This window comes from Amblyraja radiata, chromosome 4 (genome assembly GCF_010909765.2).
Source record: "Amblyraja radiata isolate CabotCenter1 chromosome 4, sAmbRad1.1.pri, whole genome shotgun sequence".
NCBI classification, from domain to species: domain Eukaryota; kingdom Metazoa; phylum Chordata; class Chondrichthyes; order Rajiformes; family Rajidae; genus Amblyraja; species Amblyraja radiata.
In genome coordinates, this window is record NC_045959.1 from 117,415,481 (window position 1) to 117,430,756 (window position 15,276).

Consider the following 15,276-nt stretch of genomic DNA (forward strand, 5'->3'; position numbering starts at 1 on the left):
TTTTACCCCCGTTTTAAATTCAGTTTTTTTCGGAGCTGTAATGGCGCGATTCCACTCACATCGTGGCGCCAACCGGAAGTCGATGGTGGAAATCTGTTAGGCAAACTAGTCGATTAGCACCATCTGTGGATGGAGAGAATTTATTTATTTGCATCATGACCCAAAGCAGAATTCTTTGCCTTCTCCTGTAGCAACTTCTGGGCCCTTACTGAAGGGCGATTACAAGATAAAGGATAGGGGAGCGTGACAAGTGTTGTGTTTTTTAGCACATGGTGCATCAACAAATAAACAAGTGTAAGATGAGAGCCTCCATTCTCTGTTCCTTCTTTGGCGTGTTGCTGCGACCCGACCCTCGGAGATTCGGAGGCTCCAACCACAGGTCCGGTGGACAGTAATATCGGGAGCCCGCGGGTCCCTGCTGGGAGACCGCTTTTCGGTACTTCTGCAACGGCGACTTCTCCCGCCCGAGTCGAGGAGTACCTGGAGCGGGGCCTGACATCGCCCGGCGCGGCTTCAACGGCTGCGGGACTTTGCTAGCGCCCGCCGGGGGCTCCAACAACAAGACCCGGAGCACGGCCTTGCATCGCCCGGCGCGGCGTTAATGGCCGCGGGACAATTGCCATCGCCCGCCAGGGGCTTTGACTCTGACATCGGGAGGGGAATGGGGAGTGCAGGGGAGAGATAAGTTTTTTTGCCTTCCATCAGCGAGGAGGAGATGCGCTGTGATGGATGTCTGTGTAAATTGTGTTGTGTCTTGGGTCTTTTTTTCTTGTGTGTATGACTGCAGAAACAACATTTCATTTGAGCCTCTATGAGGTTCAAGTGACAAATAAATTGTATTGTATTGTATTGTATCAAACTGCAGTATTATGACATCCATCTGTGAGTCTGAAGAAAGGCCTCGACCCGAAATGTCGCTCATTCCTTTTCTGCAGAGATGCTGCCTTACCCGCTGAGTTACTCCAGTATTTTGTGTCTACCTGTGAGTATGAAACCCACATTTTGCTTGAGTTCGATGTAGCTCTTATGGCTAACGGAATCAAGGGATATGGGGAAAAAACGAACAGGCTACTGATTCTGGATGATCATCCATGATCATATTGAATGGCTGTGCTGACTCGAAGGGCCGAATGACCTCCTCCTGCACCTACGTTCTATGATGCTATGAGTGAGGATGAGCGGCAGCAAAGTATTTATTGTGCAGCAGTCTGCAAGACTTGTCGATGGTTCTGCTTGTAGCTGTGAGGGAACAGAAGCACAAAAATAGAATTGTTGCCTTCTCTGAGGATTGAACTCAGGACCTTCAGATTATGAGACTGACGCGCTGCCTACTGCGCTAAGAAGGCACCTACAGTGTTATCATTCAGATCCCCTGACCAATCCGAGCTTCTAGATGGGCAAACACATGGGTGCAAGCAGGTTATCAGACCAGTTAAGAGACAATCCTGTAATTTCTGATCACTGGTCAGATTCATCAATTTCCTCAACTGTGAACAGAATCTCTGGTTCCTGATGCCACAATGTACACCAGGCTGGGAGCAGCTGTAAGTGTGCAGCAAAGAGTCACAAAATAGGAGCTTCTTTGTAATGAAGGTTTGATGTCTGTATTCTGGGGAGGACGATTGAAGTGGAAAGTAAATTTATCCTTGGAACAAAAGACTTGCATTTCCTTTCAACCAGTCAGCCAAATACGTCATAACAACAAGCACTACGAGTTTAAATACATTGACCGGCGAATTGAGTCAAGGAATGGCTGGATCTTCAACTGATGATGCCCAATGTTGGTTAAACAAAGGTCAGAATGGAAGAGTGCTGTTCCATTATCCAAGGTGCACAAATAACTGCTGGAACAACTGAGACTAACTCACCTTGACTTGATGCAGCAAGAGATTTAAGTTTGCTCTTTTTCTTATGTGGACCAACTAGGACATGGGACACTTCTTTAGGGGGTGAGGGATAAGAAGCATAAAAATAGATAAAACACTGCCTTCTCTGAGGATTGAACTCAGGACCTTCAGGTTATTTCCTTCGCTCCATAGATGCTGCTGCACCCGCTGAGTTTCCCCAGCAATTTTGTGTACCTTCAGACTATGAGACTGACGCGCTGCCTACGGCGCCAAGAAGGCACCTACAATGTTAACATTCAGATCTGACCAAGCAGGGCATGTACATGGGGTAAAATATTTGGGTGCAAACAGGTTATCAGACCAGTTACGAGACTGCAATTTATGATCACTGGTCAGATTCATTACCCATTGCATCTGTTTCCCCAACTGTGAACAGAATCTCTTTGGTTCCTGATGCTACAATGCAGCAGCATCAGCTGGTTCACCAGGCTGGGAGCAGCAGTAGGTGTTCAGCAAAGAGTCACAAAAGAGTAGCTTCTTTGTTGTGAAAGTTCAACACTGTTCTGGGGAGGACAACTGAAGTAGAAAATTAATTCATCCTTGGGTTGATTGTGGAGAAAAAGGACCATTGTTTCTTTCTTCAATCAGCAGAAATTCCCATGATGCCATGCAGGCACTCAAGAGAAAGAGGTGGATGATAGAAGAGCTATTCCATTGACGTCAAGGCCCAGACTTTGCTCAATGCAGGCTAAGCACAGAGTAAAATGGAAGTGTTCCTCCTTTATCCAAGGTGCACAAGTGGTTTCTGCAGCAGCTTTGGGACCAGTCCACTCTTGATGCTGCAAGAGATTCAAGTTGGCTTTCTTTACTTGTGGAGCCCAACTGGATACAACTAGGACCTTAGACCCAGCTTTGAAAGCTAAGTAATAGCTTTGAAAGCTGGTGGAAATCTGTTAGATAAGCCAAAGATACTGCTGTTTCTGGTGAGTCAACTGTTGAGGGAGAGGAGTGTTTACTTGGTTGATGACCTGATAATACCTGATGTATTATCGTTCAGCACTTTTTGGCTTTCATTGAGGAGCAGCTTCAGTATAAATAAGAGTAAGAGCATTGGGACACAAGATACTACGGGTGCTGGAACCTTAGCAACAATCTGCTGGTGGAACTCAACGGGTCCTCCTTAGAATGAGAGCATAACAGGCATGGGGGTATTAGTTCACAGGGTAGAAGACTTGTTATAGGGATTTGGAGAAAGGATTTGGGATGAGACCCTACATTTTCCTGTCCTCTTTTTGGTGTGAGCTGCAAGATTATGACATTGTCTCTGAGTTTGCTATCCAAACTCTTGCATGATATTGTGCAGGGAGGGTGACAGGCAAAGATTTGCCAGTGATCCTGTTGCAGGAGTGAGGCAATAGAGGCACAAAAGGAGAAGCAGCAATACCTTCTCTGAGGATTGAACTCAGGACCTTCAGATTATGAGACTGACATGCTGCCTACTGCGCTAAGAAGACACCTCCAGTGTTAATGTTCAGTTAAAGTAAATACAATACATCTAGTTTGCTCAAATGCATAAGTGTATGTAGGTCCACAAAAAAGCTGGAGAAACTCAGCGGGTGCAGCAGCATCTATGGAGCGAAGGAAATAGGCAACGTTTCGGGCCAAAACCCTTCTTCAGACAGTAGGTCATCAGGCCCAACAGGAATCTATCCTGTAATTTCTCATCATGTCTGACCGATTATTCATGACATCACTTTCCCAAACTATGGAAGCATCTGGCAGTCGACAAATCTTTATTGTGTTGCAGGATGTAAGACATTGGATCTTGCTTGTAGGTGTGAACAAATTAGTTTAGTTTATTGTCACTCGTACCGAGATACAGTGAAAAGCTTTTCTGAGCGATCGTTCTAAATAGCATAAAAGAAAAAACAGCAATGCCTTCTCTGAGGATTGAACTCAGGACCTTCAGATTATGAGACTGACGCGCTGCCTACTGCGCTAAGAAGGCATCTATCTACTGTGTTTACATTCAGATCCCCTGACCAAGCAGGGCACTTGGATAGGATCAAATGCAGGTGTACCAGCAGGTCATTGACCAGTTTGAAGCCAATCCTGCAATTTCTGATCACTGGCCAGATTCATTACCCATCGCAAACAGAATAATTTTGGTTCCTAGTTCCATAATGTGGCAGCACAGCTGGTACAGCAGGCTGGGCGCACCAGTAGGTGGGCAACAAAGAGTCATGAAATTGGAGCTTCTCTGAGAAGGTAATTGCCTATCCAGTATGAAGGATGAAGACAAGTAGCAGGGGTTATAAAAGAATGAGTAATGAAAGACGACGAGCCAGGTAGGAGTCAAACCTACAATTTTCTGATCTGTAGTCAGACGCGTTATATCCCAAGGTCCAAGACATTGAGAGGAATTGGCAGATGCACTTGCCTCTCATGAGATTGCTTCTATACTTCATCTCTCTGTAGGTCTGTAGCTATCTGTGCTGTGTAAGGTAAGAGTTGGAGGTGGGTTGAGCCAACAGAGGCAATGCGTTTAACGATTTGTGGGAATGGAGATGTGGGTAATGATTGGCCTGTGGGTGATTAACGTGTAGGCTCATAGTCATAAAGTAGGGAAACTAGCCCTTCAGGCTAACTTATTCAAGCTGATCACAATGCTGTATCTAAACTGGTCACATTTGCACATATCCACCACTTGCTCTGTGAAATTGTTTCCCTTGGCTTCCTATTAATTCTTTCCCCTCTCATCTTAAACCTACGCCATCAAATTATATGAGATAGAAATGCTGCTTTGTGTAGTGTGTCAGCAAAATGCGTGGTGGAATGGTGTGAGTTTTTCTTTAGATATACACTGATGTATTGGGCAGACATCTCTAGATACGTTTGCAGACCTGCAGTTGCAGTGTGGTGGAGAGTGACATAAAGTAAGAAAGGCAAAAAGGCTGGTGAATTAGCTCAAATGGTAGAGCGCTCGCTAAACATGTGAGAGGTATTGGGATTGATGCCCGCATTTTGCATTGGTCTTTTGGATGCAGGTGTTGTGCCGGTCTCTTGCTTGATACATGTACGTGCTGAGCTGCAGAAATGAGGAGAGAAGGCGCATCATGTCAGGTTTTGCACCAGTGAAGGTTCACTTTGATTGGAAAGAAGAGAAATTATAGCGAGAAATGGCACGTGCTCCTGATTTAGTATGTGAGGTGAAAACTATCTTCCTATGAGAATTGGGTGTGAATAAAGCAATGCCCGACCAGAAGGAAGGACTAATGCCGTGGAGAGGTCTTTCAAAACAATGTGCAGAGCAAGACCGAGCCAGGTAGGAGTCGAACCTACAATCTTCTGATTTGTAGTCAGGCATGTTATCCATTGTGCTACTGGCCCAAGCTATTGAGGGGAGTTTGCAGATGCAGGGGGTGTTCATGCAACAGCAGGTAACCAGACAGCAAAAATGTTAAACACAAAGAAAGAAATCAGACAAGCTTGCTGGTGGCTTTTCTTCGATAGCTCAGTTGGTAGAGCGGAGGACTGTAGTGGAAACATGGTCATCCTTAGGTCGCTGGTTCAATTGTGGCTCGAAAGAGCTGCTCACCATTTGTTGCGTTCAGCACCATTTCCCTCAAAGCCCAGCAGCGAAGATGGTAAGAGCTGGTCTCCATGTGACCTCTGGCAACTGAGCACAAGGATTGCACCAGCATTGCACCAACATTAAACTTCTGAATACTCAAGGCTTGTCGAGCACAGCATGTACTCCAGTGTGCGTAACTATTGTAATAGTAACACCAACCACAGATTTGATTGGTCATGAAGCAGTAAGAAACTTGCACACTCTCCCCTGATTTGCTCAGAACTGGATAAGATAGTATGCCGGTATGCATAAAGTGTCAGCAAAATGTGTGGTGACACTACGTTGAGAGGTAATCGGCTGAGGTATTAAACAGACATATGAATATCTGAAGAAGGGTCTCGACCTGAAAATTCGCCTATTTCTTTGGCTACATAGATGCTGCCTCGCCCACTGAGTTTCTCCAGCATTTTTGTCTGCCTGTGAATACCGATAAAGTTACTTGCAGAATTCCAGTTGCGATGTGAGGGTGAGTGAAGAAGATGGAGAATGGCAAAATTGCAGGGGAATTAGCTCAAATGGTAGAGCGCTCGCTTTGCATGCGAGAGGTAGCGGGATCGATGCCCGCATTCTCCATTGGATTTTGAATGCAGGTGCCATCCGGTCTCTCGCTTGATACATGTACATTCTGAGGTGCAGAAACGAAGAGAGAATGCGCATCATGTCAGGTTTTTCATCAATGAAGAAATGATGGTCCACATTGATTTGAAAGATAAGATGGGATAAAGAGAAATAGCAAGTGCTCCTGATATCGTGTGTGAGGATTGAGGCGAAAACTATCTGCCGACGAGAATTGGGTGTGAATAAAGCAATGCCCGACCAGAAGGGTCCCCAGAAGGGAGTGTTAAGCTATGACAAAATTCCAACATTTTCATGAAATACTTTGGGTATCAATGCTGTGGTCACTCCCTGGTATGAAAAAGTTGCCCCTTGGGTTCATCTTAATTCATTCACCTCTCACCTGGGTAAGGTAGTGATGCTACTTTGTACAACGTGCTAGACAGGAGGCAGCGAAGGGCAACATATTAACGGCAATGAAGGAAAACAGACAAGCTTGCTGGAGGCTTTCCTTCGATAGCTCAGTTGGTAGAGCGGAGGACTGTAGTGGAAACATGGTCATCCTTAGGTCGCTGGTTCAATTCCGGCTCGAAGGAGCTGCTCACCTTTTGTTACGTTCAGCACCATTTCCCGCACAGCCCAGCAGCGAAGACGGAATGAGCTGGTCTCCATCTGACCTCTGGCAACTGATCACAAGGATTGCACAAGCATCAAACCTCTGAATATTCAAGGCTTGTCTAGCACAGCATGTACTTCAGAGCGCTATGCTGTTGAAATGGTAACACCACCTACAGATTTAAATGGTCATGATGCATTAAGAATCTGGGACACTCTCCTTGAGTAGCGACTGTACATAATAACAGCTGACAAGCAAAGCATTAAGAAACCCTTCATCATGCCTGTGTGTGCAGTTTGCGCAAGGTGTCCATCTGTTTTCTGCAGTTGCATCACCACACCAGCAGGGAGTGCTAAATTCTAACACAATTCCAACATTTTCATAAAATTATTTGGCTAATAATGCTGTGGCCACTCCCTTGTATGAAAAAGTTGCCCCTTGGGTCCACCTTAATTCATTCATTTCTCGCCTGGATAATGGATGATGCGATTTTGCATAATGTGTCACCGTAATGTTTGGTGGAAGAGTAAGAGTTTACGTTGAGTGATAATACGCTGAGGTATTGGACAGACATCTGAATATTGATAAAGTTACTTGCAGAATTGCAGTTGCGCTGTGGTGGATCGTGAAGAAGACGGAGAAGTGCAGGGGAATTAGCTCAAATGGTAGAGCGCTCGCTTAGCATGTGAGAGGTAGCGGGATCGATGCCTGCATTCTCCATTGGTCTTTTGGATGCAGGTGTTGTGCCGGTCTCTTGCTTGATACATGTACATGCTGAGCTGCAGAAATGAGGAGAGAAGGCACATCATGCCAGGTTTTGCACCAGTGAAGGTTCACTTTGATTGGAAAGAGAAGAAATGATTGTAAGAAATGGCACGTGCTCCTGATTTTGTATGTGAGGATTGAGGTGAAAACTAACTGCCTATGGAATTGGGTGTGAATAAAGCAATGCCCGACCAGAAGGAAGGACTGATGCCATGGAGAGGTCTTTCAAAACAATGTGCACAGCAAGACAACGAGCCAGGTAGGAGTCGAACCTACAATCTTCTGATTCGTAGTCAGACGCGTTATCCATTGCGCCACTGGCCCAAGCTATTGAGGGGAGTTTGCAGATGCAAGGGTGTTCATGCTACAGCAGGTACCCAGACAGCAGGCAGCGAAGGGCAAGGCAAGGCAAGGCAACTTTATTTATATAACACATTTCATACACGAGGCAGACTCAAAGTGCTTCACATAAAAACATGTCATACAATAAAATGAAATAATAAAATGAAATAAAATAAAAGAACTAAAAGAAAAGAAAAGCAAAATTAAAAATGCATTATAAAAAGTGCAAAAGTTAAAAGTGCAATGTAGTAAAGATTTAGCTGAAAGCTAAAGTAAACATCAAAGTTTTCAGTCTTGTTTTAAAATTGGTCAAAGTTGAGGCAAGTCTTAAATCTTCAGGAAGTTTATTCCAGCTATTTGTTGCATAGTAACTAAATCCTGCTTTCCCATGTTTTGTATTTACTCTGGGAATCACTAACAGATTGGTTTCATGAGATCTTAGCGGTCTAGAAGGCTTATATAGTGGAAGCATGTCAGTGATATACTTTGGTCCTAAACCATGTAGTGATTTATAGGTGAGCAGCAGGATTTTAAATGTTAAAGACAAAGAAAGAAAACAGACAAGCTTGCTGGTGGCTTTCCTTCGATAGCTCAGTTGGTAGAGTGGAGGACTTTAGTGGAAACCTGGTCATCCTAGGTCGCTGGTTCAATTGTGGCGTGAAAGAGCTGCTCACCTTTTGTTGCGTTCAGCGCCATTTCCCTCAAAGCCCAGCAGCGAAGATGGCAAGAGCTGGTCTCCATGTGACCTCTGGCAACTGAGCACAAGGATTGCACCAGCATTGCACCAGCATCAAACCTCTGAATACTCAAGGCTTGTGTCGCACAGCATGTACTCCAGTGTGGGAAACTATTGTAATAGTAACACCAACCACGGATTTGATTGGTCATGAAGCAGTAAGAAACTTGCACACTCTCCCCTGATTTGCTCTCAGCTGAATAAGATAGTATGCCGGTATGCATAAAGTGTCAGCAAAATGTGTGGTGACACTTTACGTTGAGAGGTAATCGGCTGAGGTATTAAACAGACATATGGATATCTGAAGAAGGGTCTCTACCTGAAAATTCGCCTATTTCCTTCGCTCCATAGATGCTGCCTCACCCACTGAGATTCTCCAGCATTTTTGTCTGCCTGTGAATATCGCTACTTGCAGAATTCCAGTGGCGATGTGAGGGTGAGTGAAGAAGATGGAGAATGGCAAAATTGCAGGGGAATTAGCTCAAATGGTAGAGCGCTCGCTTTGCATGCGAGAGGTAGCGGGATCGATGCCCGCATTCTCCATTGGATTTTGAATGCAGGTGCCATCCGGTCTCTTGCTTGATATTATGAGGTGCAGAAACGAAGAGAGAATGCGCATCATGTCAGGTTTTTCATCAATGAAGAAATGATGGTCCACATTGATTTGAAAGATAAGATGGGATAAAGAGAAATAGCAAGTGCTCCTGATATCGTGTGTGAGGATTGAGGCGAAAACTATCTGCCGACGAGAATTGGGTGTGAATAATGCAATGCCCGACCAGAAGGGTCCCCAGAAGGGAGTGTTAAGCTATGACAAAATTCCAACATTTTCATTAAATACTTTGGGTATCAATGCTGTGGTCAATCCCTGGTATGAAAAAGTTGACCCTTGGGTTCATCTTAATTCATTCACCTCTCACCTGGATAAGGTTGTGATGCTACTTTGTACAACGTGCTAGACAGGAGGCAGCGAAGGGCAACATATTAACGGCAATGAAGGAAAACAGACAAGCTTGCTGGAGGCTTTCCTTCGATAGCTCAGTTGGTAGAGCGGAGGACTGTAGTGGAAACATGGTCATCCTTAGGTCGCTGGTTCAATTCCGGCTCGAAGGAGCTGCTCACCTTTTGTTACGTTCAGCACCATTTCCCGCACAGCCCAGCAGCGAAGACGGAATGAGCTGGTCTCCATCTGACCTCTGGCAACTGACCACAAGGATTGCACAAGCATCAAACCTCTGAATATTCAAGGCTTGTCTAGCACAGCATGTACTTCAGAGCGCTATGCTGTTGAAATGGTAACACCACCTACAGATTTAAATGGTCATGATGCAGTAAGAATCTGGGACACTCTCCTTGAGTAGCGACTGTACATAATAACAGCTGACAAGCAAAGCATTAAGAAACCCTTCATCATGCCTGTGTGTGCAGTTTGCGCAAGGTGTCCATCTGTTTTCTGCAGTTGCATCACCACACCGGCAGGGAGTGCTAAATTCTGACACAATTCCAACATTTTCATAAAATTATTTGGCTAATAATGCTGTGGCCACTCCCTTGTATGAAAAAGTTGCCCCTTGGGTTCACCTTAATTCATTCATTTCTCGCCTGGATAATGGAGTGATGCGATTTTGCATAATGTGTCACCGTAATGTTTGGTGGAAGAGTAAGAGTTTACGTTGAGTGATAATACGCTGAGGTATTGGACAGACATCTGAATATTGATAAAGTTACTTGCAGAATTGCAGTTGCGCTGTGGTGGATCGTGAAGAAGACGGAGAAGTGCAGGGGAATTAGCTCAAATGGTAGAGCGCTCGCTTAGCATGTGAGAGGTAGCGGGATCGATGCCCGCATTCTCCATTGGTCTTTTGAATGCAGGTGTTGTGCCGGTCTCTTGCTTGATACATGTACATGCTGAGCTGCAGAAATGAGGAGAGAAGGCACATCATGCCAGGTTTTGCACCAGTGAAGGTTCACTTTGATTGGAAAGAGAAGGAAATGATTGTGAGAAATGGCACGTGCTCCTGATTTTGTATGTGAGGATTGAGGTGAAAACTAACTGCCTATGGAATTGGGTGTGAATAAAGCAATGCCCGACCAGAAGGAAGGACTGATGCCATGGAGAGGTCTTTCAAAACAATGTGCACAGCAAGACAACGAGCCAGGTAGGAGTCGAACCTACAATCTTCTGATTCGTAGTCAGACGCGTTATCCATTGCGCCACTGGCCCAAGCTATTGAGGGGAGTTTGCAGATGCAAGGATGTTCATGCTACAGCAGGTACCCAGACAGCAGGCAGCGAAGGGCAAGGCAAGGCAAGGCAACTTTATTTATATAACACATTTCATACACGAGGCAGACTCAAAGTGCTTCACATAAAAACATGTCATACAATAAAATGAAATAATAAAATGAAATAAAATAAAAGAACTAAAAGAAAAGAAAAGCAAAATTAAAAATGCATTATAAAAAGTGCAAATGTTAAAAGTGCAATGTAGTACAGATTTAGCTGAAAGCTAAAGTAAACATCAAAGTTTTCAGTCTTGTTTTAAAATTGGTCAAAGTTGAGGCAAGTCTTAAATCTTCAGGAAGTTTATTCCAGCTATTTGTTGCATAGTAACTAAATCCTGCTTTCCCATGTTTTGTATTTACTCTGGGAATCACTAACAGATTGGTTTCATGAGATCTTAGCGGTCTAGAAGGCTTATATAGTGGAAGCATGTCAGTGATATACTTTGGTCCTAAACCATGTAGTGATTTATAGGTGAGCAGCAGGATTTTAAATGTTAAAGACAAAGAAAGAAAACAGACAAGCTTGCTGGTGGCTTTCTTTCGATAGCTCAGTTGGTAGAACAGAGGACTGTAATGGAACAAAGTTTTCATGTGTTTCAAATTAGGAGAGAAGCCACATCATGTCAGGTTTTGCACCAATGAAAGTTCACTTTGATTGGAAAGAAGAGAAATGATAGTGGGAAATGGCACGTGCTCCTGATTTTGTATGTGTGGATTGAGGTGAAAATTACCTGCCGATGAGAATTGGGTGTGAATAAAGCAATGCCTGACCAGAAGGAAGGACTGATGCCATGGAGAGGTCTTTCAAAACAATGTGCACAGCAAGACAATATCCATGGATATTCAATATTCAGGAGGGATAGACAGAAAGGAAAAGGAGGCGGGGTAGCGTTGCTGGTTAGAGAGGAGATTAACGCAATAGAAAGGAAGGACATTAGCTTGGAGGATGTGGAATCGATATGGGTAGAGCTGCGAAACACTAAGGGGCAGAAAACGCTAGTGGGAGTTGTGTACAGGTTACCTAACAGTAGTAGTGGAGTTGGGGATGGCATCAAACAGGAAATTAGAAATGCGTGCAACAAAGGTAAAACAGTTATAATGGGTGACTTCAATCTACATATAGATTGGGTGAATCAAATTGGCAGGGGTGTGCTGAGGAAGAGGATTTCTTGGAATGTATGCACGATAATTTTCTAAACCAACATGTAGGTGAACCAACGAGAGAGCAGGCTATTCTAGACTGGGTATTGAGTCATGAGGAAGGGTTAGTTAGCAGCAAAGATACTAGAGGAGCAAGATAGACCACTCCTGCGAAATCCAATGGATTGAAGTGTAGTACGCATCGGAACGCAACGGAACGTCACTACCGCCATTTTAGGAATAAGACCCCGATCTCTGTTCTGCCTCTCGCAGTTTAATCGCAGGCAGTCCATTGGATTTGGTAGTTTATCTTGTTCTCTTACCTTCATTGATAGACTATTATTATCTTTGTTTATAATAAATAAGGTGCTCCTTTTAAAAAAAAAATGTAAAAGGAAACTGCTTATAAAATGAGCAACAATGCTCAATGAAAGGTCTCTGGATCATATTCGATGATCTTTTGTTTAATCAGTGTTCTGGGGGAATGGTATGTGTGTGTTTCTGTGTGTGAGTGGCAAGATAGAGATAACATATTTCAAAGTTCCTCATAGATCAGAAGCAACTTTAATTTAAAGCAACTCATGATGTACATGAGCTATTCTCATGATGTACATAAGCCATAAAGACAATTATATTTGCCTTTATATTTTGCTATAAGATATAAGGAACATAAGCCATAAGCCAATATGTTTGCCTATATTTATATTTTATAAACACATATTATATATATATGATACACAGATATATAAATGTGATTTTGATGTATATAATTATATAACACACATACATAATTATCTAGTTTCTTATATATATAAACACATATATTCATTATATGATGTGAATATATGATGCATATATATGTGATATATATATGTATATAAATATATAACACACACATATGTATGTTTCTCTAGTTTCTTTCTTGTGATCTAATTTTGTTGAACTTTTTTTTCTTTCATTCAACCTCTCTGAAATCCTAATATTGTGAATAAAATATAAATGAACACATGCCAAGATATTTTTTCATTCTATATTAGTGTAAAGAAATATAGTGTATACATACCTACATTGATGCAGAAGTGCGAGCATTATACATGAAAACTGTGCATTGCTACCATAGTTTAGTTTTTAATTTAACATATATTTGAGGGAAATCTACATATATTTGAGGGAAATGAGTTACCCTATTTCCCGGCAATGAAGATGCACCACCATTTCAGTTGCTAAATTTTGAAAAAAGGATGGCGGGACAGGATCGAGGGTTTGGTTTAGTCCAGGGGTCCGCAGCCTTTTTTGCATAGGGGCCAGGACCCTCCAGGACTAGCTGCAGTTCCCATGTCACTTGCGAGCCCCGGGTCTAGCGGCGGTTCAGCTGTCCGGGCCCGGCAGCCGCTCGCAGCCACCCGAGCTCTGAGTGAGTTTTTAAATGTGAATATCTCATACCTAAATATTTGTGGGTTAGCAGTATATTGCATCAATTCACTCAATTTTAAATCATTCTACAACAAAATTCATAAACAAGGGTAACACTTTTTATTTCTGTCATTTATGGTAACATTTACATAATCTATTGTTTTATGTGTGAGATATACAGAGTGTTCAGAATAAAGACGGCAGTTCTTTGACAAGTACTCCGTAGTTTGCTGTAAGAGATCTTATCAACGAGTATTCTGGACCCACTGTCAACATCTGAAATTACAGTAAAATATCATATAGAATTAACTTATAAGAACAAATCTGATTATAATCTGAATATTATAATCTGAATGGTGGCCGATTAGGAAAAGTGGAGATGCAACGAGACCTGGGTGTCATGGTACACCAGTCATTAAAAGTAGGCATGCAGGTGCAGCAGGCAGTGAAGAAAGCGAATGGTATGTTAGCATTCATAGCAAAAGGAATTGAGTATAGGAGCAGGGAGGTTCTACTGCAGTTGTACAGGGTCTTGGTGAGACCACACCTGCAGTATTGCGTACAGTATTGGTCTCCTAATCTGAGGAAAGACATTCTTGCCATAGAGGGAGTACAGAGAAGGTTCACCAGACTGATTCCTGGGATATCACGACTTTCATATAAAGAAAGACTGGATAGACTCGGTTTGTACTCGCTAGAATTTAGAAGATTGAGGGGGAATCTTATAGAAACTTACAAAATTCTTAAGGGGTTGGACAGGCTAGATCCAGGAAGATTGTTCCCGATGTTGGGGAAGTCCAGAACAAGGGGTCACAGTTTAAGGATAAGGGGGAAATCTTTTAGGACCGAGATGAGGAAAACATTTCTTACACAGAGAGTGGTGAATCTGTGGAATTCTCTGCCACAGATGGTAGTTGAGGCCAGTTCATTGGCTATATTTAAGAGGGAGTTAGATGTGGCCCTTGTGGCTACAGGGATCAGGGGGTATGGAGAGAAGGCAGGTACAGGATACTGAGTTGGATGATCAGCCATGATCATATTGAATGGCGGTGCAGGCTCGAAGGGCCAAATGGCCTACTCCTGCACCTATTTTCTATGTTTCTATAACTACATAACTGCAGAATGGATGATATGTCACTTAAATGCAATTGTTTTCAGGGGTGGGGAGATGTATATTGAAGATGCATTTTTTCTCTAGTAGGTCAATTTATCCCTACCGAATAAGGTCTGTATTCATGTCTACTATGTTCTGTTGTGCTGAAGCAAAGCAAGAATTTCATTATCCTATCTGGGACACATGACAATAAACTCTCATGACTTGACTTGACTTGATTTAACTTAAATGTAGAAGAGCTTACAATACCCTGCCTGCCTTACGACAAGAACAAAACCAAAAATGTACAGCAGTGTAAAAATTGATACCCTTATTATTGTTTAAGAAGGAACTGCAGATGCTGGAAAATCGAAGGTAGACAAAAATGCTGGAGAAATTCTTATGGAGCTGAAGCATTTTTGTCTACCTTTATTATTGTGCTAAGTCTATATTTATAAAAGAAGACTTTCTAATAACTTGCTGATGTACCAAAAAATGTCTTATATAATATAATACATTGTCAGGATCAAAAGAAAATAATTATATATGTTACAGTCATCATACATTGGGAAGGAAATTAAGGCTTTAATGTGTGCTCCTCGAGGCATGTCATTGTTCCCTATAACTCTATTTATCATGTATTTTAAACACCACTGATCGTGTACATTGTGTATATTTAACATAAATTTTTTCCTGTATTTTTAACACTATTTCAAATCTGCTTAAACACAAGCCGATTCGGGATCTCCCCTGCTTGGAGGTCCTGAATCGGCTGCCTCCTACCGGAGACCGGGGCTTCATGATGTTATAGGACGCGGGCCGGCGATCGGGGCTTTTCTCCGGCGAGGGA

The 15,276-nt window shown here is 42.9% G+C and overlaps 9 non-coding genes across 9 annotated transcripts; 5 read left to right on the top strand and 4 right to left on the bottom strand.

Moving 5' to 3' along the window:
- Window positions 1-1,273: 1,273 nt before the first annotated feature.
- On the bottom strand, window positions 1,274-1,346 carry trnam-cau. The gene has a single exon. It is a non-coding gene; the product is annotated as a tRNA-Met (tRNA).
- A 2,436-nt stretch (window positions 1,347-3,782) lies between these two features.
- Window positions 3,783-3,855, bottom strand: trnam-cau. Its single transcript has one exon. It is a non-coding gene; the product is annotated as a tRNA-Met (tRNA).
- Window positions 3,856-5,981: 2,126 nt separating this feature from the next.
- Window positions 5,982-6,054, top strand: trnaa-ugc. Its single transcript has one exon. It is a non-coding gene; the product is annotated as a tRNA-Ala (tRNA).
- A 492-nt stretch (window positions 6,055-6,546) lies between these two features.
- On the top strand, window positions 6,547-6,632 carry trnay-gua. Its single transcript is given in 2 exon segments — window positions 6,547-6,583; window positions 6,597-6,632. It is a non-coding gene; the product is annotated as a tRNA-Tyr (tRNA).
- A 1,036-nt stretch (window positions 6,633-7,668) lies between these two features.
- trnar-acg lies at window positions 7,669-7,741 on the bottom strand. The gene has a single exon. It is a non-coding gene; the product is annotated as a tRNA-Arg (tRNA).
- Window positions 7,742-8,965: 1,224 nt separating this feature from the next.
- Window positions 8,966-9,038, top strand: trnaa-ugc. Its single transcript has one exon. It is a non-coding gene; the product is annotated as a tRNA-Ala (tRNA).
- A 484-nt stretch (window positions 9,039-9,522) lies between these two features.
- trnay-gua lies at window positions 9,523-9,608 on the top strand. Its single transcript is given in 2 exon segments — window positions 9,523-9,559; window positions 9,573-9,608. It is a non-coding gene; the product is annotated as a tRNA-Tyr (tRNA).
- Window positions 9,609-10,276: 668 nt separating this feature from the next.
- On the top strand, window positions 10,277-10,349 carry trnaa-agc. Its single transcript has one exon. It is a non-coding gene; the product is annotated as a tRNA-Ala (tRNA).
- A 297-nt stretch (window positions 10,350-10,646) lies between these two features.
- Window positions 10,647-10,719, bottom strand: trnar-acg. The gene has a single exon. It is a non-coding gene; the product is annotated as a tRNA-Arg (tRNA).
- Between the last annotated feature and the right edge of the window lie 4,557 nt (window positions 10,720-15,276).